We start from the raw sequence: 24244 nt of genomic DNA on the forward strand, positions 1-24244 counted from the left end.
AATGCCACAAAGTCAAAAGCAAAACCCACTGTTCCCTTTATAAAGTGCTCAAACTTGTTCTTCAAGGGCAATGATACTCGAAAAAAAAAAAGACACAATACCTGTGAACTCAGTAACCAGCACATCTCTCAGGACTGCGTTCTGTAACAAAGCCTCTCAACCTGGGTCAGACCGATACTTTGGGCAATTATTGGCTTTTTATTACGTATCTGATATCGGCCAGTCGGCGCAGTCCCCACTGGATATGGTTTGGATTTTGCTGACCTGACTACAGGCAGTGAATATGTTTTGTATCATTATTAAATTTTATTTCAGATGGGTAAACAGAGAAATTATCTCATTTTGGAGGGGCGATAGTTTACTAAACTGGCCTAAGGGGTAACCGTTTCTACCACTTGGAGCAAAACCTTGCCTTAATGAGCTGCTAACCATAATCCACTATAAAACAACTTTGTAAGAGTTTCAAAACAGGGATTTTTAGCCTTGATCTAAGTGCTTTTTCACTTGGCTGCAAACATAGTTGTGGGGGCAAATTTAAAGATAACATTGGTACAAGATATTAATTGTTGGTAGTTTCAATCCAAAACTGTTATTACACTCAAAAAGTCACATCAGTGTACTTTCAGCCTACTTTCTGATGTATTCTGTTCTCATGGAGGAAGTCTACGCCTCAGAGCTCACTAATTTGAAGCTGGCTAGTTTATTTATTGTTTTCATTCATCCACAAAGTAAAGGGCTGTGAAATCTGACTTTGGTAGCTTATTAACGTGCCACATAATGACAATCAAGAAATGACTAGGCTGATTTAAAGATGCAGTGGAGAATGCCTCAGCAGTGACAGTGCGTTATAAAACAACTCAATGACTGCTAGCTGCTCTTCAGTGTTCAGACTGCCGGCACTTAGTGTGCCAGGTGTTTTGCTGAAGATTTTTCCACAAGACAAATGGAAAAGTGCCATACCCCTTGAACATCCCATTAATATGTCTTATAAGCCTCCCACCACAACCGAGCCCCAAAAGCTCAATTTTATTACAGAATCTTGTCTTTGTCAGGCATAGCTTCCAGTTTACGTTTTCAGGTAATTATAGCGTTGTGCACACTAGAGTGGCACAAATTAGCACTTTGGGGGAAGAATCAGTTGGCTGGATGCCCATCATTCCCTGTATGGCCTGGACATGATAGATACACAAACACAAATGCCTATAAAAGGCACCCAAAGTGTGAGTCAACATTTTAATGGAGGATGTCTTTTGGTTAGGCTGTTTCTGACTTTGATTTAAGACTGAATCAAAACCTTAATTCTCTGTTTGCACTGTTATTTCAACACCTACCCTGACATCTGAAACCTCTGGGACAAGTGCAAATATTGTATCTGCTTTTTTTTATGAATTCTTTGCTTGGTTTAAGTGAGTGTAGTAAAATACTGATAAATTAAAGTACCTAAATGAAGAAACAAGTGGACCCCCCTGTGAGATGCATGGCTAGGGCCTTGAGTCCTATTTAGTCCTGGTGTGTGCATGTACATGCTCTGGAGGGGTACTCTGCAAGGTCTGATGTGGGCCGAGGAGTTTTTTTCTATCAGAGATGCCATGAAAGAGGTTACAGTTGTACACCCTGACAGCTGAAGCCCGTGGTAGGAACTGAAGGATGGAGAGCAGCGATTAAAGCCAGTTCCTCCTTATTACATGTGGAATTTCCTCGCAGCTGATTGAAGTATCAGCATATTGCTGCCATATTCCCTCCCACAAGAGCCCCGAGTTTTAATAATTTGCAGAATGAAGGGGGCAGATGAGAGGCTATCAAAGTCACTTACATTTGTTTAATCTCTGAAGCGCTGTCATTTACCAACTTTGCTTTAAAAAGAAAAAAAAAAGCTGTTTATAGTTCATATTAGAGAAAACAGTGTTCAAAGCTGGCAACTAAAACTGTACCAGATAGTGAGCATTCTTGTACACTATTTACCCCACAACATACCCAGTAATCAATACTTGCCAAGAAATAGTATATGTACTGTGCAGTGTTTACAGTATGATCATGTGGAGGAAAAATAACAATAAGTAATCTCGTGCCATTTAGCTGTTCTATGCAAAGTTAATGTAATCCTCTAATGTTTAGTGTAACGCATCAATCATGCAAAAATCTATTGTTGCATTAGCCTTGAAAGAACAATAATAATAAAAATGCTATAATGGTTTTACCTTCCTTTCCATAAATCATACTGGGGGGGATGGGAAGGGGGGTTGCATCTTAACTTGCCATTTCAGCTCATCTGAGCAGTTGAAGGGATGCTGAATACTGATATGATATTGAACAATAACCAGGGCTGCAGTTTGGTCACTTTCAACCTGGAGTGGTTTGAAATACTGCACAACTCAGTCAGCTGCTGCTTCTCACTGAAGCTGACCCAACACCTCCTACAATGACATAAAGCAGTTTTCTGTTCGATAGCCACTCAACATGGCGCTGTAAATCAAGAGTAAATGCATAAAAACAGTGCCGAGCGGGAGATTTATTGTAACACTGCAAATCCTTTTAAACAAATATTAAAATAAGACCCAAATCAGTCAGAAAGTCATTTAACAGGTCATGCTCACCTCAGTTGTGAGCTGGGCACTGAAAGCTGTTGAATTTACATTGGTATTAGTGTTTGATTAATAACACAACTCAAAAGCTCAGGACTGGTTATGTTTAAGTATATGTCTGTGATGTATGGGCCAAATGCAAATAGAACCAACTCATGATGGGACCACAGTGCATTTTCCAGTGGTTATGCAGCACTTAAGGATACATATTTAAATGTAACAAAACAATTAAGTGAATTTCCTGTTCCCTGTAATATTCTCATCAGCCATGTAGTCAAACATATATACAGAGAATTTTATTGTTGATGAGCACAGCTTTCCGATTTGGTAAGTGGGAGCGCTTTTCTACCATGTGGTTTCAACCTGGGACCTTTACAAGGGCTTTTCAGAGGAGCGCTCCGAGTATTGCCTGAAGAGGCTTCTCGATTTCACAGAGAATACATTCTTCCCAGGAAGTGGGTGGAGAAGATAATACTCCAAAAGAGGAAGAAAAAAAAGAAAACTATGGAATTAATAAACCTTTTTAGTTGGCATAATCATTCATTTTGAACTTAAACTGAACAGAGCAACAAAACAAATCATTTTTGGGGAAAGAATACATGTATTTTAATGCCCTCAAGCAAAACTAATTAAAGACGACACCTCATTTACATAAATAAGCATTATAATTTGCATGCAGGCACAAGGGAATAGAATCAGAAAAGAAAGCAATATTTTGCAGTCTGCTAATTTCATTTTATTCAGGATTTAAGCTTAATAAAGATTCATTTTGGAGGGGAAAGGAAAATAATCAAAGGGGAAATTTGAACTATCTCCAAAGATGCAGCAGCCTTCTATTCAAAGGGCTCTTTCCGAGTCACCAGATGACTCCTAATCTGGAGTGGCACTTCCTGGCCCAGCTCCAACACCAACTCCTTGAAAGGTAAAAAATTTTAGAGCCCAATTTATTAGTATGCAGTTCTGGCATCGGGTAGAGAATTAATGGCGGTGACTGATAATGACTGTAATCGTGGCACAAATGGGGTGTTGAAATAGCAAACAACGGGCACAAGGCATGTAATGGGGATTTTATTAATTACCCAAGGTCCCTAGCATGAGCAGCCTCTAGGATTTACTGTGGCCATGCCAGCCGGTCGAAGAGGGGTTGGCCGGTGTAATGTGACAATGAAAGGGTCACAACAGACATTGTACTGTGGGGCAAGAGGAAGTAACGTGGCATGCAGCTACACTTGCTTTAAATCTGCTTTGTAATAATTCAAATGCTGGGAAGCGGGAGGGGTTACAGTCATTTGTACCATTTCTTTGTGTTTTGAGTATACCGAGCACAAGAATCCTTGAGTACTTTTCAATCAGTGGTTAGTAGCAGCACGACTGCTGCAATTTGGGCCACAGTTGCTCGCTTTGGTGTTTATTCATAGTTGAGCTCATAGGACTTGATGTTACAATCCCTCTTGTAGCAATCAGCACTGGTTGAGTCTTGAGTGGTGGAATGGGTAATCACATCACTGAGGTCATCAGGTGGGCACCCTCCTTCTTAGATGTTTTGTTAATAGGCCCACAACATCTCCAGAAGGCTCAACAGTGACAACTTGCATCCCAGGTGCACCCCTGCCCCTCCTCCCTATTTTTTTTTTTTTTACCCCTCCTACAGGTAGCTGGTCATTTTGCAGTCCACATTGGATCTTGTCTTTATAGCCAGTGTTGGTAGCTGCATTGCTCAGCAGCCTCCGACAGCGACTGGAATGCCCATAAGCAGGCCAGTCCTCACATTCCCATACCTGTGAGCAGTTTAGTGGAAGACTTGGCTATGATCTTCCACCGGGAGCTCCTGTGCTCTCCAGCCTTGATGTTGTGACATCAGCCATATCTCCCCAGGGCACAGTTAGCTCCTCATTGTGTAGGGACTTATGCAAAAAGAAATAAGAAAACAAAAAAAAAACTTAGAAACCAAAAACAATCCAAGTGGCTTATACCTTTTTTCTTTTGCATATTTTGTTGCAGCAGTTTAGTAAAGGCGGTCACCTACAAAGAAGTGAGCCACCTTGATCTCTTTGTTCGCTATCAGAAAAAGAAATCAACATATGGTAGCACTGTCAGGTAGGATAGCCCATTCACACATCAACTCAACAACAAGAGAGGATTGATTAAAAGTCCTCTTTATTACCCACTGCATCCTTAATGGACGCTAGACTTTCAAAATGGAGGAAACAATTAGAGTTTTACTGCTTTGTGGGCACTACTGATTTATATAAATCACTGCACGGGTGTAAATTTTCCAATAAAAGACTGAACCACTCCTAGCATGCATAATCAACACATCCATACGCAGTACACACTCTCGTCTTGCACAGTCTTTTTAAATGGGGAGGACACACTGTTGATTGAGTGAGCTTGAGGGAATTTCTAAACTGTTTGTATGCTTTATCACTACTAATCGTACTCAGAGCTTTTTAGCCCCAAAAAGTTTTTTTTCCCCAAGGCAAATTAACATGCCTGTGTGAAATTGTGCTGACAATTAATATTTGAACGTTTTATATGAATTTGAATTTGTAGTCTGAGGGCGTTTTGATATCTGGTTCATTTAGAGCCGTTATTCTGGACCCTGGAGCGATTCCCCCTTTAGTTTGCTTTGTTAAGGTAAATAAAAACACAGTTGTGGCACTGGAGTGTGGAAAGCAACTGGATTGAGACCTTGTTTAGAGGGAGGCTTATTTGGAATGAGAACATGATGCCACCTTGACTGAACCAAACTACAGGAAGCTCTGTGTATTAGTTAGGTCGGACCACGGTCAAATCACACTCTAATGCCAAATCCAGCTGCCGGTGCTGCATGTTTGTTTACACTGGAATGAATTTCTTTTTCTTGGTGGAGGAAATGACTGTTGACACATGATTTTCAGTGATAAATTAGGTTGCAGAAATAGGTTAGGTTGCATGAATAGTAATCAAAATAAAATGACGTAGGTGGAGCCATGCCACCCTATTAGAATAAATAGAATAGAATAAATGCCACCGTTGTTTTGTAGTAATGCTTGTTTTGTAACCCGAGTTCACAATGACTCAAATATTTGACACCATTTTACAAGTGTTTAGTTTACTTAGACAGAATTAACATTTGTATGTTTTTGTTTGTACAGGCCTGTAGAACAGTAAATAAAAGTGGCAGCGGTAATTGTCTTAAAATTCAAGACACTAGATGAAACTGCCCTTGTAGGTGTACTAATTAAAGTAAAATTACAACCTAAAAGAAATTACCACTGTTGAAAAATGTGGATTTGCTTGATGTTGTATGTTTTGTTATCCTGCGGCTAACTAGCCAAATGTAAATCCACTGTTGTCCCTGGGGTATGTTCTCAGCAGAGCCACAGTGGTATTTAATTGGGCAAATAAATAGATAAATGAATGCCTGAATGAATAAGTACAAAAACAACCTGAAAAAGAAATGTTAGCTGTCAGGTTCCCTAAAACAGGAAGGGCTTCTTTGTAGACTCAGTGATTTGCAGTGATTTTAAACAAACGTACAGGGAGAAATGCAGCATAGAAGAAGGAGAGCTCACATCTCTCTCCCATTAAGCTCCACTGTAGCTGGAAATTGAATTGCACTTCACACCGCAGCTACAAAACGGCACCAGAGACTGGATATACATCGCTGATGCCTGCTTTTGAACCGCTGATGTGTTTTAGGATGAATTTTTCCTCCAAAGATTAGCCACTCCCAGCAGTTTGGTTGATCAGGTGCTGTGTAGTAGTTAGCTAGTGAAGCTCAGAGGGACTTGTGAACTGATTTCAGAGTGACAGAGATCTGCCAACTCACTGATGGAAGAGAAATTTCCAGCAGCAGTTTCATCGAGGACCTCAAAAACCTCAAGGAACACCCGCCTCACGAAATGCCTCCCTCATCCTAGCCCTAAACTCAACCACACCAAACCTAACCTGACCTAAGTCTGATCTTAACCATCTCTAAACTAATGCTTAGACTTCACCATTTCCAAGCACATCCTGAGGAGAATGAGGTGGATGTTCTGTGAGGTTTCCGTGTCTGACGCCAGACTTTCTTGTGATGGATGGGCTGGCTGGTGGGCGGAGCCGAGCTGAAGCCTGTAACTGCAGCAAAAGCCACACTACAGTATATGGCCTCATGAGATAAGCCTAGATAAGTGCCGTTCTGTCTTGCACTTTATTATCGGCAAAGGTACATACTTCTGAAAATATGACCCAAGACTTTTTCTGAATTGTTGGGTTTCACTCTTTAGTTTGGCATGTAGATGATCCAGGAAGCAGCACTTTATTTCAATAAAATCTCAACTTTTAGAATTGGTTCTGCTTCATACTGCCCACTGTAGTGTATTTTAATGGATGAAGATTATGGGGATAACGGGCCAACCAATTTTATTCTAAAGGGGCAGATATTACATTCCCTTACATGCACTGAAATCCAGGGAAATATCTTCCTAATGGCATAATTATTTAAAAATATCACCATACAGGGAGACATTAGAAGAAATGAAATTGGCTATTCTGACTATAGCTTCTTGTAGAAAAAAATTTATCGACTTTTATATTTTTACACCAAAAAAAGTGTGCCTTCGTCCCGCTGAATGATATTGAAGTGGGTGGAGATTCAGCTTGCTCTACAAACAGCCGGCACAGGGCAACAGAAGGACAGTCTCCACCAGGATTTCCTCACTGGCTTCAAAATACAAGCTGAGGTTTGGCTCCATGGCTCCACCCTTTTACTCGACTGTGCAAACTCTGGTCCCCAAATTACAACATGGCAGTGCCCAGAAACCCCACTTCCTGGACTTCAAACAGGCCAGTCAGAAGTCAGCGGATGACATCACAGCCACTTTATCCATTGTTTTCTGCAGCTGATGTGTGAAAAGTAACCAAACCAATGTGTAAAAGCAAAGTAACAATTTGTTCCCTGATTTGGACTAAATGCCCCGAGACTAGAGAATGAAAAGGCTTACACACTCATATTTCTCTTTTATTAGACACACACACACACACCCACACACACTCACACACACCAAAAGCAGGCAGCTGGATTTCATTTAGGAGTATAAAACTGACAATGGTTGGAAGCCTTTGAAATTAATAGATAAAAGTATGAGTGAGACTGTAACATCTGGACTGACAATGAAGTTTGATGGCAGCTTTTTTCCTCATCTATTATCAGTAACAGTGGAGGCAGATAACGCTCTGATTCAAATAAATAATTTCAGGGCAGGGCTTTTCAGGTACAGGATGTGGTCAGCCAACTTCATATTTCTCAGTTTTATTTATTTATTTATTTTTTTATATATTTGTAATGAAATCCCATGTGTTTGGTTCACCTGTAGATGTCTTGCCAGTGCAAAGCGCTGCAGTGATTCAGTGTTGGTTTCAGGCTCTCCCTGCCAGGCTGACAGTCCTATGGACGTTTGTCAGCTAATCGAATCCATTTAATGGACAAATCTCTGAAATTCCTTTTCTCATCCCACAAAATAATATCTCTGAAAATGAATGCAGTTATGCAAAAATAGAATTACAATATTGTGTTTGTCAAACAGTTTAGTATACTCAATATTTTGAATACGCATGTGCTATTTGATTTATAATTTGCAATTTTGTAATTAACAGTATGAATAAAATCTCTAAATATGGCTCTCAGTCAACAAAGACCTTAATGATAAGGTAGTCACTGAAGTGACAAAAGGGGCCAGCTATGCAGTACATATACTTTTGTAAAACCTGTAATGACGAACTTGGTTGCTTTTTCATGAAAGTCACATTGCGTGACAAAGGTGTGGATATGGTATATTTATCTCACATTTGTGCCTGCGGGCAAGGGTAGGTAAGGTAACCTCAGAAAATCTCACCATTCAGGTTCAGATCGCTCTTTTTTTTAAAGAGCTTACTTTCTGGTTTATATGGATTTGAACAGCATTCTAAAAGTTAGTGTCTTATTTTTTTAAGTAGACTCTTAAAAAGTTTTCCATGTCGGTGCAGAGGCTTTCTCAGTTTTATAAGTGATTTTTACCAGAGCAGTTTACCAGTGTGCCTCTATTCAGTTAACACTGAACTTTTTGAAAAAATGTTTTCCAAGCCGTACACTCCCATTAAAGTACAGACGCTACGTATCAAAGACCTTAGACGGCTGTTAGATTCCTTATCCACTCTCTAACTGTTTGATTTACCCCAAAATACACACCAATTAGCCATGAGACCAAACTCCAAATACTTTTCACCTTGCCTTTAAAAAATCTTTTCATGGGAGAAATTGATTTTGATGAAGACACAAACTCTTTTCATCAGTTCACAACTGTTAATGAAACCTCACCTCAACTGATTAAAAGACCTACCTGAGACACAACATTTACTGTCACTGAACGGTTAACGTCCTACATCTTTCTGTGATCGCTCTTTTATCAGTAAAATCAAAATATGCACTTTTTCAAAGCTTTCCCTGCATAGTTCACATGTTCTGACAGGGCTTTTCAAAACGGCCCTGGCTTTAGGTTGTGTTTATAGTATTACTGTATACTTTAACGGCGCTGTGTTTTCACTGAAGCTTTGTTTTTTGGGAGGGAACGTGGAGGAATGTCAGCTTACTTACTTCCAAAAATACTGTAAGCTGAAAACCTGAGCTTTATATGGTCAATTCAGGAACTTAATTTTTCCCCTGCAATGATAGTTATTAAGCACACAGACATGTAATAAACCTGAGACTGGGTTGCAAGTAAAAATAAAGAATTCATTTCCTGTGTAGTTTTTTGAAAGTTATCATTATTTTTAATTTAATTTTGTTTTAAAGGGTAGATGCATGTAAACAGCGATACTGCCTGCAAATTCAGTTACAGTGTGAGGTCTTCACATGCTCAGTCACTGACCTGTGCCTTTTAGAAACACGGGCTTTGTCTTTGCCTGTTGTGACTCCTTTTTCCCTATAAATCTGTATAACTATATCCTGGACAAAGGCCTTGTAGCATTGCCAGTGCCTTTTCTACCCATTTGTGCTTTCCTGTCCCAGAAAGAGTCATGGGAGTAATGGAAAATGCCACTTTGAGGCAAACACCAGAAAACACACCCCTTTAACTTGTGAAATACCCATCTTCCTGGTACTTTTTGTTTGTGTTTTTACCTCAAGTACCTGTTCCATGGGTGTGTACATTTTTTCAAGTTGTGAGGTCATGTGTGAAAAATGTATTGAAAAACAGTCATGCCGTAACATATCTAAACCTGTTTTTACATAATGATCTAGATTTTTTTTTTTTTTTTTATATCAGCCCAGTCTTTAAACACGCAATGAACGTTCCTTTCAGGTATTTTTTTTTCTTCTCTTCATTCTCTTCCCTCCCACCAACCGGATCTGAAGTGAGAGGGAGAGACTTGGAAACAAAACTTGGCAGCATTCCTTGACAGTGACACACACACACACACACACACACACACACACACACACACACATAGAAGTATCATCTTATGGCTCACTTTTTGATTCATGGAAAAAACACAAAGAGATGGCTAACTTTGAAATTCAAAACAGATTACATGCATAGGAAGAAATGCTTAAGTATATAAACTGCAGTTTTTATTTTGTTTGTTTTTGGTGCATTAAAATGTAAGGTAAAGAAGTAATTCACCAGATTTTTTGTTTTAAATTTATGGGGTAGGTTTGGTGCTAAGCTGACATTGCTGAGTTTTTTTCCACTGATTTGTCCAGAGATCATTTGTCAGCCAGTGTGGCTCATACTGGGATGTCATTCTGCTCAGATTTTCTGTTGTTGACATTTTACATTTTTGTAGGTGGCACCCTTCAGAATAGAATAGAAGAATTAATAATCCATGAGTGAGATTTGTCTTTGTCTTATTAATAACAAGGATCCAGGAAGACACAGGTCATGAAACAAAAGCCATAAAGATCAAGGGTCACTAGACAAACACAAAATTCAAAGTGCACAAGTTAATGCATAAGGAACCCAGCCATCATATAACATACCACAAAAGGAAAAAAATAATTCAGTTATCACCACAAGTGGCAGGGAGCAACATGAGACCTTACTGAGCTTTGATGCTTATGGGACATTTTATGATTTCTGAAAACCCGCGAGCTAAGTAAGTCACTTCAGCAAGTTTGATTCTGTTAAAAGAAGGAGTGAGATCGATCACACACTTGTTTCATCATCATAATATATGCAGGAAAAAAATCGACAATACAGTCTTTGGCTTAAAATGACCTCAAGAACCACTTGAAAGCAGACCACATACAAAAGCTGCCACATTGTTGATCACCTGGGGATTTAAACCCTGAACCTTCAGATCCCTTTAATGACTGCGGAGCCACGGTTTTCCACACATGTCCACTTTAACCAGTCATTACCAAATTTTATGCATGGACTCATTGTCATGATGTGCAAGCCAAATTTTATACTGATCCATGAACATGTTTCTCAGATTACAGGTTGATATCTCAACTCATTCAGGCGTTATTGCAAAATTTTGAAAATTAGCTTCATATAAAATTTTGTTGAAATTCCTGTAAAAACTTAAGGCCATGGAAGTCCATGATGACCCTAAGTTCTGGGATGATTGGCTCAGAGGTTTCGGAGGAGATGGCGAAAATACAATTTTGAGAAAATCGAGTCAAGGTTAGAAAAATTTAAGATTTTTAGAAGTAGCATGTGAGAGACGAAAATGATGAAAGGCCAAACCGTTTGCGAGATAATTGAATAAACATAAACTTGATTATTACAGCACCACCTTGAGGTCAGTGAGTGTCATTTTACAAACCTGAGTATTGGGTGGAATTTGAACTCACTTGCCAATTTTCGTGTTATTTGGTTTTACGGTTTTTGGTGCATAAACAGCTTTAGTGGAGAAGAAATGTATGAGAGAAGAAGGAGAAGAAAGCAGAAAGAATAATGAGAACAACAACAACAACAACAACAACAACAAAACAACAAGGCCCCAGCTGAGTTTTTGCCCCTGCTTGGACGATAAATATTGTTTATAAATACGATGTTGATAAATATTGAGTTTCTGTGGGTATAGTGGCACTTTTTTGTCTTGTCAGCTGTGCAGGTGATCGGTGCTCGTGTTAACTACGCCGTTCCTCTGTTAATTCCAAAGCCGCTGTCGCTGCTTATGCTTCTGTAAAATACCCGAACACCATGTGAACCTACTGTGAACACTTCTGCGCTCGGTGGCAGTTCTGATGCAGCGGTCCTGGGAGTGTTGATGTGGCGATCCTCCTGTGTCGAAGAGGTGTCTCAGACAGGCGTGTTGCCTCACCTGGTCCTGTGTTTACCTCAGATGGTGGGATTAGGAAGCAGCCATGTGGAAGATATAACTCTAATCCACAGTGTCTTTACTTGGCACTCAGACACAGTCCTCTGCAACACTTCCGCTCTCCGAAAGGTAAAACAACGCCCCCAAGGAAGCCGATGAATATCAGCAGCGCTTTGAGGCTTGGAGAGTGTGATACAGCGATATTTTGACAACTGCAAAGGATGCGATTTGCCTCTTGGAGGGGAGTCCCGGTTGGCGATCCTTCGTCAGTGGGAGGGGTGTGTGTGTGTGTGTGTGTGTGTGTGTGTCTTAGCGGTCAGCAGCCAATAGGTGGTAGATTCACATGCACAGATAGATCGGTGCATCATCGGCTTTCCAAAGCAGGGAGTAACTCTTCGCTGCAGATTTGTTCATGGCTTCCATCAAACTAATACTGCTTTTCCACTTTATATTAATTTTATTTTGTGTTATATTAAATGATTTCCAACTGTCTCACACTCACTGCTAATATAACACACCGGCTGTACTACGGGTGTGAGTGTCACCTATAGCAGATGTTGTGAAAACTTTTTTAATTTTCCAGAGAGCAGATATTAAACATGGAGACAAAGCAGTTCATTTCTGTGGAAGTGATTATTGGTGGCTCTCTCTGAATCTTGTTGGCTTTTAACAGGCCCAAAATACATTAACCAGTGAATAAAGCCTTTTTAATTTTTTTTTTTTTTTTTTTCCCACAAGGAAGAGTTGGCTTTATACTGTTCTTGAATATACATGATGTGTGTTAGTGTACCTAAGCAGTTAAAATCTGTTACAAAGTGGAAAAGCTTACTGTATGGTAATGTCTAAATTGGAGCTTAGTGAAACAAATTGAATGAGAGCTGCCAGTTTTAAGCGTTGTGTTTGCCTCTTTCTTTGATCTTTTAAATAGATGATTGACTTACCAGATATCAACAAACACAAACATAAGCGTGAGAGTTTCTGTATCTGATGATACAATTTCAAATAAAAGGGTGTTTTGATTTATAATGTTTGGAAAAAAAAAACATTAATTTAAAAAAAAAACAAAAAAACTTCATAGAAGACGTCATAGGAATGCGATTAATTTCATGCTGCTTGTCATCTTTTGACAAAATCCAAAACAGCTGTAACCACTGTAATTCAGTGAACAGTAATCCAAATAATAAAGGCTAATCTTACAAATCAGACTGTGGTGTCTTGATAATTTCACTTGATAATAGATTAAATGTATAGACAGTTATACACAGAACAAAGAATATGGTCAGATCCATTAGTTATTGTGCTGATATCATATTATCATCACCATTTGGATGCTTGTCCTGCTGCAAGAGGTAGCAGTTTTATCCTGAGGATTTTTAGTATTCACAAGAATTGCCCTTGATGTCCTAAACACATCACCATCACCATCACAAATAGCAGAATGCAAAACTCTTATTTACGCAATATGCTGATAATTAAGTCCTCCTAATTAGTGACATAATTGGAAATGTAATTAGCTATAGGAATGATTATTATATTTAATACCTTTTCTGTTTAGATATCAAGCCTATTCAAACTGGTAATTAGCAGTCATGAGGATTCAATACTTTCTTCGTAGGTCATTTTGGTCACTTGTTTTTTATTTATTTCTTTTTTTTTTTTAATACACAACCCAGCCACAGTGATAATTATGGTATTTGATAAAAAACACAATGCTCTCCCGATTTTTTTTTTTTTTTTTTTTTGTAAGAAAATAACTTCGGTGTGTAAAACCAGTGAAAAGAGGAAAAAATGAACCTGAAAAATTGAATGAAAAATTCAATTTCAAACTTTCAAAAATCAAGCCAGCCTACATACTGAGGAGGGCCAGAGGTCTGAACTGTGTGCGCATGCCTTTTTTTTTTTTTTTTAAATTCACCTTTTTTTCTGACATGTTAATTTTAAGACATAAGAAAAATTTCCATAAACAAAAAAGAAAATTGGCAGTCATTACTGCTGCAAATCTGATGGCTTTATGGCATAAAAGAGGAGCTGTTTTTATTTTACAGGCGATGCACAACTTTAATCCAGGTCTACTGGAACTACATAGTTTCAGCTTGGCCTCCATTTACTTTGTTGAAATGCAGCTTGCTTGTTATCAAGGGCTGTTATTGGCTCAGGTTGTCTTATTATTCTACAAAACAAGCGCCCACTGAGTGCCAGGGAGAAGGAGGTGGGACACGCAGCTTGATCCTTTTGCCACAGGAAGCAGTGAGGGTCATGGGAGATGTTAATTTTGTCCTAATTCTGAGAAACTGCACATAGAACCATTAAAGGTGTTATGTCCCATTTGTTTAATAGCTTGCCCCTTCACAGAACAAGCTCCCCCTCTTTCTCTTTAACCTAATGCACCTAAAACGTGAGATGCCTTACTAAAGTTCATAATCAGGAAGTGCAGTGTTTCCTTTGTCATACCTGGTGAAAGGCCGGATTGGGTTTAAAGCAAAATATAATAATAAGAAGAGCTGTTGTTTTAAACTGATATCCCAGACTAGTCTCCTGTTGGACAGCACTTCAAAAGTTTATCCAGCACCAAAGAGAAATGTGCTCAGTCTTTTCATGGGGAGCAGTTCATGGAAACACCCCAATTGATTCAGTGATTCTTGGTTTACCCCCGTAAGGCTTTAATCTTTTTCACCCTTGTACTTAGAATAACTGAATGGTCATACATAGAGAGCTTTTTGTTGTTTGGCATAAACACCGTGCCCTATTTTCCTCGAAAGAATTAATCTCATAAGATCACAAGTTAGATGACATTGTCATTTATTAACTTGCAGAGTGTGTGAGCAACATTCAAATTGGCGTCGCCCAGAAAATGTAACACTGCTTTATTCTTTTGGATCGGGCTTGAAAATGAAATATTTACATTATCGCTCCAAGGGTGCGGATGTTTTGCTAGAATTTATTTAGAGTTTGTTTATTCGTGTGACGTCTGCCTGTGAAGATGTGTGACTTTACATCCACATTGTTATAGCTTACATTGGCATCTGGTCTGATTTTAAAGAAAGTAAATGTGATGCTAAACAGTTCTTCTCTTTTTATCTGCAGAAATCAGATGGCAGTGGAGTGAGTGTCTGTGCAGCCCGGAGCACAGGCCACAGAGGATAAGCCCTTTGCAGATTGGAGTCGCCTCAACAAAGATTGTCAGACAGTAAGGTGAGACTCAAACATGGATATCCCTTCTTACACAGTGTGTCTGTTGTTACTGTATACTGTCCTAATTCATCAACAGGCAATACAGTATACGAACAGCATATCACGTAACTCATGTTAACTCTGTATCTGAGTGTTAGGGAAAAACTTTGGTCTGAGGGCTAAAGAATCAGATGGGAAAAACATAAAGTAAAGAACAAGGCAACTCTTATTTAAAGCGTCAAAAGCTCCATTTGATACTTTAAAGAGCAGTTTCCCTGGTGTAACGTCATGCTTTTGCAGAATTTTAAGGTTTACTTTAATTTTTTTTTTAAGGAGACTAATGTGCAGCTCCACTGTGTTCAGGTCTACACATCACCAAATGACAGAAAAGATGTGACATGCACATATCAGGAACAAAGATTTATTTAGATTATTTTTTATACATTGACCTTGCATGTATTCTGTGGCAGCCTTGCTGGCTTTGTGGCGGTGTGCCACACATGAGCTTTGTATATGAGAAACACTGCACATGGACAGACTGTAGCGCCATTTCTGTCACCAAATATTAGCTCGCCGGCTTAATTTACGCAAACCACAAAATTCTGCTCGTAACGCATAGTGTTGGTGTCTGTGCTCCGTGTTGAAGTTGCACCTCTGTTTCACAGAACAACTTAATTGTCTCAAACATGCACACAAGCGGCACGCACGAGTCATGATACCCCAAGGCCAAGATTAATTAAGCTATGAAAACCCATGAGCAGAGAGCATTCAGCAGGTGCCTGTTTGCCTTGGTATGGGACTTGCTTTTGGCAGTGGTGCAGTGGCTCATTATAAATCTATAATTAAGTTACAATTTTATTTGCTTTTTTTAACATACTGTCATTGGGGATCAACATGGCTTAAACTCTGATTCTGTTAAGTGCACTCTTGGCTATATTGCTATTGTACCCTCTATTCTTTTTCAGCAATTATACTTTGTGAAATATGTGAATGAGGCTGAAAATGATATCGTATGAGTTGCTTGCTGGTTGTTATACTGTGCCTCCTGCAGGTGTTCTTGTTTTCAAGTTGCCATTGAGGCCTTTCTAGTAATGCTTAAAATCTCTTGATTTGTTCTTAATCCAAAACAAGCTGATTTGCAGCCCCCCTCCCGCACCTCAGCACAAAACAAACATAGCGCCCCCCTGCCGGCTGCAGGGATGGTCCTCAGAACCCCCACAGTTCGGCTCATCCTGTGTTGGGGCGTGTTGGCAGCGCTAAGTGAATGCGAAGAAGCAGCTTTCTCTTAGGGCAGCGTCTGTTATTTTGAGTCACCTGCCAGCAAACAGGGAGGGTGAGACGCACAGCGGGCGGCCTGAAGGAAGGATGAGCAGGGCTGTGGGAGAGAATCCCCCTGCGTGCGGGGTGGTCAGGCTGAATGAGAGTCACCACCAGCGTCTGCCAAGAGCTCGCTCAGGCTAACAATATGGCCTGTGGAGGGGCAGACCGGGCAGGAAATTGAGGTTAATAACATTGTTACATATTAAGCAGGGCCGGGGTGTCCAGGGCTGGGGTGTTTTTGAGTGAGCCGTGAGAGGGCGAATCCCTGAATCATCTAACGTGTTATTTATTTATTTATGTATTTATTAACGATTTGTAGTAAATCTCTAAAACCTAGAGAACAATATTCATGGTTCTGACTGGATATGCGCTCCTTACTGAGAGTCCTAATACAATTAAAGGCACAGTTGGGCTGTATTTTATGCATAAAGCTGCAGCATGGAAACTTGCTCATGATAGCTTTAATATATTGCATCTACTGATTCTAATCTAATCAGTGCTTCTAAAGCAGTTCAGATTGGTTAACTGATATCATTACATTTCATGAGTTCCAAAAACATGAACATATATCAGTTACTGTTTCTAGGACAGGCTGATATGAACAAAATCAAATAACATGATATTTTTGACCGGACACTTGGATCATGTATATTGTTGGGATGTTGTATTGTTGGAACGGAAAAGGTGTTTTTTTTCCAGGCATGGATACTGTATTGCTGCTTTCATAAGATATTTTAACAGGAGATTTTTTGATAATCATTGATAATGTGGATATGATGACAGCCAAAACAGCCTTAGAGGTTCTGAAAATTGCATCCCATTACTGCAATACAGCCTTTAAAACCAGGAAAATCACAATATCACAATATTGCTGTGCACAAAAGCAATATCTAGTCAAATCACAATATTGATATAATATCAAATCATTACCTGGTCTGTTTGGGATTAGTCACACCCATCAGGATTGCGATACGTTATAAACCAAAAGATTATTTTTTAAATGCTATTAGTCGAACCTGAACTTTTGGGAAGGCCCAAAAATCAGTCGGGTGAAGTGGGTAGTCAGCAATCGACCGTTGTGAGTGTTTTCACAGGTGCCAGTTGTTAACTACAGCACAGGCCCATGCGCTGGTTTGTACAGTGCAGCTAAAGCCTTACCACTGAATCTCACCGCTTTCCCGTACTCTTTCCCCCACTGTGCTTGGCCCAGGGGAGAGACGCGTTCTACGTGTTGTAATAAGGGTAGCTGATATAATGAAGGTCATTGTAATCAGAGCTAATGTGCCAAGGAGTCAAGACACTGTAGCTTTATTTGCCAGCAAGGCCCGGCATTCGGTGCCCATGGGGATCGGGCTGATAGTGTTATCTTTGCTAACCTGACTCTAATACAGGCCTTGCTCTGCTGTTTGTGTCAGCATCGGAGCTGAACTTTTCCCAGTGATCCGTTCCATGTGTGGATCGGCATGGATTGGGCTCCACTCAGCTCCATCCTGGTTAAATCCCATCCCAAGGTGTTTGGCTTCTGTCAGTTCACATACTTGGAGCTCCCTCTCTCCGAGTCTCTGACTTGGAAAGGAAACCGGGCCTCTTATAGGCTTCAGCTGAACGTACTTGACATAGAAACATTACGTTGGTGTCTGGTGAGGACTCGCTCTCACAGAGATGACCTCCAAATCTAATCCTGTCCCTCAGGATATGCAAATGTCCTCAGCTCAAATTTGATTTGTTTTTCCCAGTTCAGGACACAGCAGTTTGTTTAGTTTTGATAGCCAACGCAGTGTAAAAATGGAAAGTGCGCATACATAGGTGTATTTTTCTGGATGCTTTATGCCCCTGCTCACCAATGATTTTCAATTTAAATCTCTTGCATAAATTTGCCTCATACTTGGTGGTTTAAATTATTTTTGTCTTTCCTCGTTATTCTGCGTAATGTGATAGATTGTATAGCAAACCCCTGTGATCAAACTGAACCAAGTATGATTTGATGATCCGACATCTGGAGCCTCGATGAATAATTGATTATTCTTATATTCTTATTCAAATGTAGGCATTTGTGCAGAGTGCATGACCATTGTTACAATTTCAACTCAATCAGAATATTTTAGGGAATGGAAAATTGGTCAGGTATGGCAGTTACTGTTTAAGTGATTTTAAAAAAAAATTAATAATAATTTAAGTAGCATACATTATTAAAATATCTGTATGTAGAAGAGGGGCTTTGTCAAAACTCTGGCAGACTGAAATGTCAGTTCCTGGGCTACAGTTACACAGCTGTCTCGGTCATCATTTTTCATCCATGAGAATTTTACATCAGAGGGATGATGACCCAAATATGACTGGATATTTATCAGGAACCCCAAAGTCCATAAAATCAGAAACAAAACCCACCCATCTCTTGTGGGGATCCTCAGTGGAGCTTGAAGGTTGATTACCATTTCTCTTACTTTTCATACTTGCCTTTTTAACACGCCTCTTTCTGTACGAAACATCAAAGGCCTTTTTTCCTATTCATCAGAGCACCTCCAGAAAAAAAGGCTACCCATATCTAACCCCATGTGAGTCCCCTGGTCCTATCATTCAAACTTCCAAGCCTCTCTTTGTGGCTTCCTAGAGGACCACGGTGAAATGATCTCTTTTGTTTCGCATCATTAGTTCCATCTGTTGTGCGAGCAGGCCTGTCTGTTCCGGAGCATGGCAACGTGATGGTCGCCAGGGGCGATTGGAGACGCTACCGTCCCAGTGGCTTGTGGCTCGACCTCCGCCACCACCATTGCCTCGTCCGTGATCCCTGTGACACTCCCACACTCGCTTGACTGTTTTTACTTATTTATTCATACATCTGGGAAAAGTAGAAGCACATGTGTACTTCTCATCCCTGGAATGCAGTTAATTTGATGTTGCTTTTTTGAAGGAGTTAACAACTTGATGTTATTTTTAAGCTTGCACAGAATCGTGTACTGTGCAATAGTAGCGTACAGTGTATAAAGTCTTGATAATTAAGCAATGCATGCTTTGTTAAACAAAAAAGAAAGCAAGAAAGGACGAAAGAGAGAAAAAAAATGTTTCTGGAATGATACATGCACTAGAATACAAATCATCCAATCTTCCAGATGCACCCTGTAAAATGCAGACTTCTGTATGTCCACTCTGAGTTTAACACAGGGCTTTGACAGGTCAGATTTCTGTGCTTATTTTCTTGCAATAGGGAGTAAATGATGCACCAAACAGATGTAGCATTTTCTCTCAACAAGGAAATATTTTATTCATGATTTACATGAATGATAAATCTTCAGAAAGTCTTACTGCTGATGGGCATACACAATTTAACATCTGTCTTCCTCAGAATAATTAATAGCATAGCAGAGCACTTGGGACTTAGTGTTGGATTTTTCCTCTCACTTTAGTGATCTAATTACTTCTTTAAAATAAAAAAGGCATTCTCTAAAGAAGACTGGAATGATAAACATACCAGCAATGTTCTCCACTCGAGGAAAATCTTCTTCTCGTAATGACAGATTTTTAGTCCTGTCAGAGTGGAACCATGCAAAACCACACCATATATAAGAGAGGGAAATGTGGCTTTACTATTTAATTATCATTCCTAATTCCCAAATGAATATTTCCATAACGTCTCCCGCGTGAACGGCTCTGGCCTTATCTCCATAGTTTGAATGTACAGCACAAGGGCGTCTGTGTGCATGTCAATGTGGAGATCACCAGATCATTTTCATTGAAGATGGAGCCATCAAAGGTCATAGCCATCCAAATGACCTAACCTTGCAATGTAACACCTGGGTGTAAAAGTGGACTCATCCTATCTACTGGGATGGGTGTAATGTACCTCTAATGTCTAAAGTGCGGAAATAAAATAAGAGTTATAGGCTGTTGGAGGAGCTTCGGTGTGGGCTACAGAGTACTGTAACTCTATAGGGTGAAATAGCTGTGTTGGTATCACCCGAGGTGACAGCCTATTGCCAAAGTGCTGTATTTGTTGGAACCATTATGAAATAAAGTCTGAGAAAAAGGCCAATATTCGGTTTGAATTGATTCCCGGAAAACTCCAGAAGTGAATATGCTTTCATTTTGATAGTATTACTATGGACAGACTGTGTTGTGTCAGTTTCACCTCTCCATTACTTTGCTCCATTAAGGCAAAACTGACTGATTTTATTTTTGCGCAGTCTATTTTCTGTGATAAAATGAAAATCTGAGAGCTTTATTAAGTCTGAGTGACACCTTAAGCTGAGAGCCAACAGGAAAATAAGTCATGTGGGATCTAGTTTCGGTTCATTTTTGCTCAATTCCCCTCTCCTGATCAAATACTGCACTTTCCAGTGGGGGCCTAATGGGAGTGTCAAGTTCACAAAGGCCCTCTTTCTTCCTCTGACTCCATTACCTGCTAATAATACGGGTTTTGGTACTTATGTGCATAGTGCAGTAAAGTCAAACTGGGCTCGCACCATGCACCATCTCCATTAGGTTGTAATTTTGGTTATATTGAGGCCATTTTAACTATTTCTGCATTTTTTCCCTGCATAGTCTGTGTTGCCAAGTTGTCATGGACACTAACCCATCTCATATTCACTGTTCTGCTTTTACTGTTTGAGCTGCTCTTTTTAGTAATGCTTTTTAATGCTGCTCCTCTTCACGCCAAATAAACATGACCAGTGATGTCTCGGGTTCAGGGCCTTTCAAACAGCCTTTCAATAAAACAAGCTCAGCTGTGAGACATACAGGATCTCCCATGCTGGGCCGCCCCGCTGAAAATACCCTCCCTCCTGTTTCAAAGCCATGAGCTTTTGGTTCCCCCAGGAGAGCCAGCATTATCCTGTGGGGTTTATTTAAACTTGTTGGGCAGGTCTTGCCTTTTTTTGTACAGTAGGCTATATGACATTTAGGAGAACTACACCACATATGAAAGTGGTTTTATTTCTGTCTCCCTCCTCTGTCAGGTGTATTGATCCAAAATGCAAGGTTGTGGGAGCCAATTTCCTGTGCCAGGTAAATGGAGGCAGGTTTTTGATATGGTCCATGTGGTGCTGGGTGGGCCACACCTGCAGCCCCATCTGCCTGTGGCATAAGCATAGGATGATGGGTGCTGAGATGCCTGGGAGGCCCGCTATGGCTGCCAGACGTTGTAGCACTTTGTGAGTGACACTAATCTGAAAGGTGAGAGAAAGCGCGAGAGAGGGAACAAAGGACAACGACGAAAGATGTGAGATGACAATGGCATCCTTTAAAACTTGATACCAAGGACTCTAACTTGTTTTTATTGCTCTTCTCTCATTTCTTTTCCCATATCGACAGTGTATGATATGCCATGGCCAGCTCTGGTTTTATTGTCACTTACCGACATGTAATATTTTGTTAGAATTCATTCATTTGTTGATTCATTGGTAGGGTATCCATTCTGGCCACTATATTTCTTACGGAGTTGCTGTTACTGAATATGGGGGTATACAGGGCATCCCTTTTTTTTTAATCACTCTGCCTTAACTGCCTCTTAAATTGTCAAACTGGTCGGTCTTGGTGTGTTACTTTTTTGCACCATCTTGGGAGGACAACTGTGCTTTGGCTAAGACATTATTGGACCATTAAACCACAGCCCCTCCTACTCTCAAGCACTTTCCGCTCTGTATAAATGCATTGGAATTACTTCTAGAGGGGAGGTGGTGCAAAAAGACCACGGGAAAGGCTACTTATTCTCTTAATGATGTCTTGTCCTTTTAAAAGTCGTCATCTTCATTCACAAATGGATGAGTACGGCAGAGGAGCACCCCCAGGGACTGAGGTCATCCCAACCCTCTTGTCCCAGCACAGGAAGTTACTTTGTATGAATTGAGGCAGGACAGTTGAAATGTGTTCACACTAAATCTGTAACTTAATGTGTGTGTGTATGTGTGTGTGTGTGTGTGTGTGTGTGTGTGTATTTTTTTTTGAGTGCATGACGTGACTGGGATGAATTTTTAACTGAGAACAGCCAGTTCCTCTTTGCATGTGAATGTTTGCAGTGATTATTTACTTATTACTATAAAACTTGCCACTGGTAGCTACTGAAACTGATTACAGACACCACTGAATTTAAGCATGTGTTGTGAAAGAAGTTAGGAATTTTTTTCTCATGGGAGTGTACAAAAAGATAATCCCTTCTTTGGTGAGCTCGGGCATTAAACTATTTACACCCATCTATTGTGGTTAGCGTCAGGCTTGCATGGATGAATTATTGCCAAACAGAAATTTTGGACAAACATTGAAATCCATTAAGTCTAGATTTTGTGTGCTAAAGAAGATGGAGCCTTGGTGTTATATTACAACCCCCCTCCTCCTCCTCCTCCTTCTCACTAAGTGAAAACCAATGCAGGCAGTATTCTTGGGTAAACCTTAAAAAATGAGCAGTTAAGCACAGGTCAAGTGTGAATACTTATATAAAATATGTTGTCTTGCAATGCACCAAACATGCTTACACTTTGTGAAATCTTCATTAATAATTATAGTGATACCAAAGGTGGAATACCCCAGAACCCAGTTTCAAAACTTATATTTACATCAGCCAGGCCCGAATAAGTGAATGGGTTTATGTTTCAAATGTGGTAGTATTAATGCTATATGTGATATTTGGGATTTTGAATTTTAGTCAAGTATTGCTGGTCCTCAAAAACTGTGTCCTTTTCAGTGTTGCTGACACCTGCCACAACATCCCATGACATCATGCCGAGCCGGGGGAGAGATTTCTTCATTTTACTGAGTACTGATTTAATTACACTGTGAGAGAGGAATAAATATAAGAATGAGAACCATCTTGAACTGAGTGCTTTTCCATTTTAAGTCATCCAACTCTAAAGTATCATCTCAATGATGGGATTAGATGAGGAATAGCTCTAGCACGGTGGTACATCAACACTGCTGTAGTTTTTTAAGCCCAGCACCTTTGGGCTGCCTACAAGCGCACATCAAGAGGGTGAGGTGTAGTCGGTGATACACATGACATGGGTCTCTGAGGACTCTCTGATTTGTATAATATCCTTCAGACAAGGTCATAGCTTTGCCTGCGTCTTTGAAGACAGAGGAAAGAGAACATGTTCCTCCATTGTTGCGCCTGTGGAAAAGAACAAACGTAAGATCATGGTGTCGAGGGGCTTCCACTCTTCAAAGTTGATATGAATCAGACATGAAACGATTTAGATAAAGTGATAGTTATCTTGATTCCTGGCACCGTCCATTGGATAGACAGAGCAACGCGTATGGAAGCTGAATAGCAGTGTTTTAGTGTGAAATCCCGGGGAAATGTATCCATCTGGCGTATGAATAATTTAGATGGCTCAAGTTGGTTCCTGTTGCTGTTGTGTTTGTGCTCAGCTTTCTCTCCCAGTTCACCCCCCACCCCCCCGCCACCCCCCCTCCCTGACATCACTCCTGAGGCTTGTTTGTGATGCTTAAAGGGAAGTTAGGCCACATGAGGAATCGCGGGGAGGAGAGACTCACAGAGACTCTCTCTGCTGTACTGCTGTCTCCCGTGTTCTGTCTTTTTCACACAGACCTACACACACCTCAGATAAATACACAGTTTAACACACATAGTCACACCCACTCACACACACACACACACACACAGGAACACACAAACGTATATATTACAGAGACAAACTGGTTGGTGTAGCCACATTGTTTAACATATATATGTACCTTGCACACCCTTTTGAGATTTGGAAGCCTCTGATTTCAATGATGACAACTGGTTAATGAGATGGGATGTGGCCGATAATAGATCTTTGCATGCACTTATAAATGCATTATGCGGCGCTTACAGAGATAATATGTTGCTCAGACAGATCAGAGAGTTCCTGAAAGTTATTCTCAAAAGGCTGAATTGGCCTCTGCAACATGCACACACACACACACAC

General features: G+C 40.2%; 1 protein-coding gene across 1 annotated transcript in view; it reads left to right on the forward strand.

Annotated features, from left to right (window-relative positions):
* casz1 (castor zinc finger 1) overlaps nucleotides 1-24244 on the forward strand; it is a 180254-nt gene that overhangs the window by 22009 nt on the left and 134001 nt on the right. The window contains exon 3 of the mRNA XM_030054960.1: nucleotides 14937-15044. The gene's annotated coding sequence lies outside the window, so the exon portion shown is untranslated. The remainder of the gene's footprint in view (nucleotides 1-14936; nucleotides 15045-24244) is intronic.

This window comes from Myripristis murdjan, chromosome 7 (assembly GCF_902150065.1).
Source record: "Myripristis murdjan chromosome 7, fMyrMur1.1, whole genome shotgun sequence".
NCBI lineage: Eukaryota > Metazoa > Chordata > Actinopteri > Holocentriformes > Holocentridae > Myripristis > Myripristis murdjan.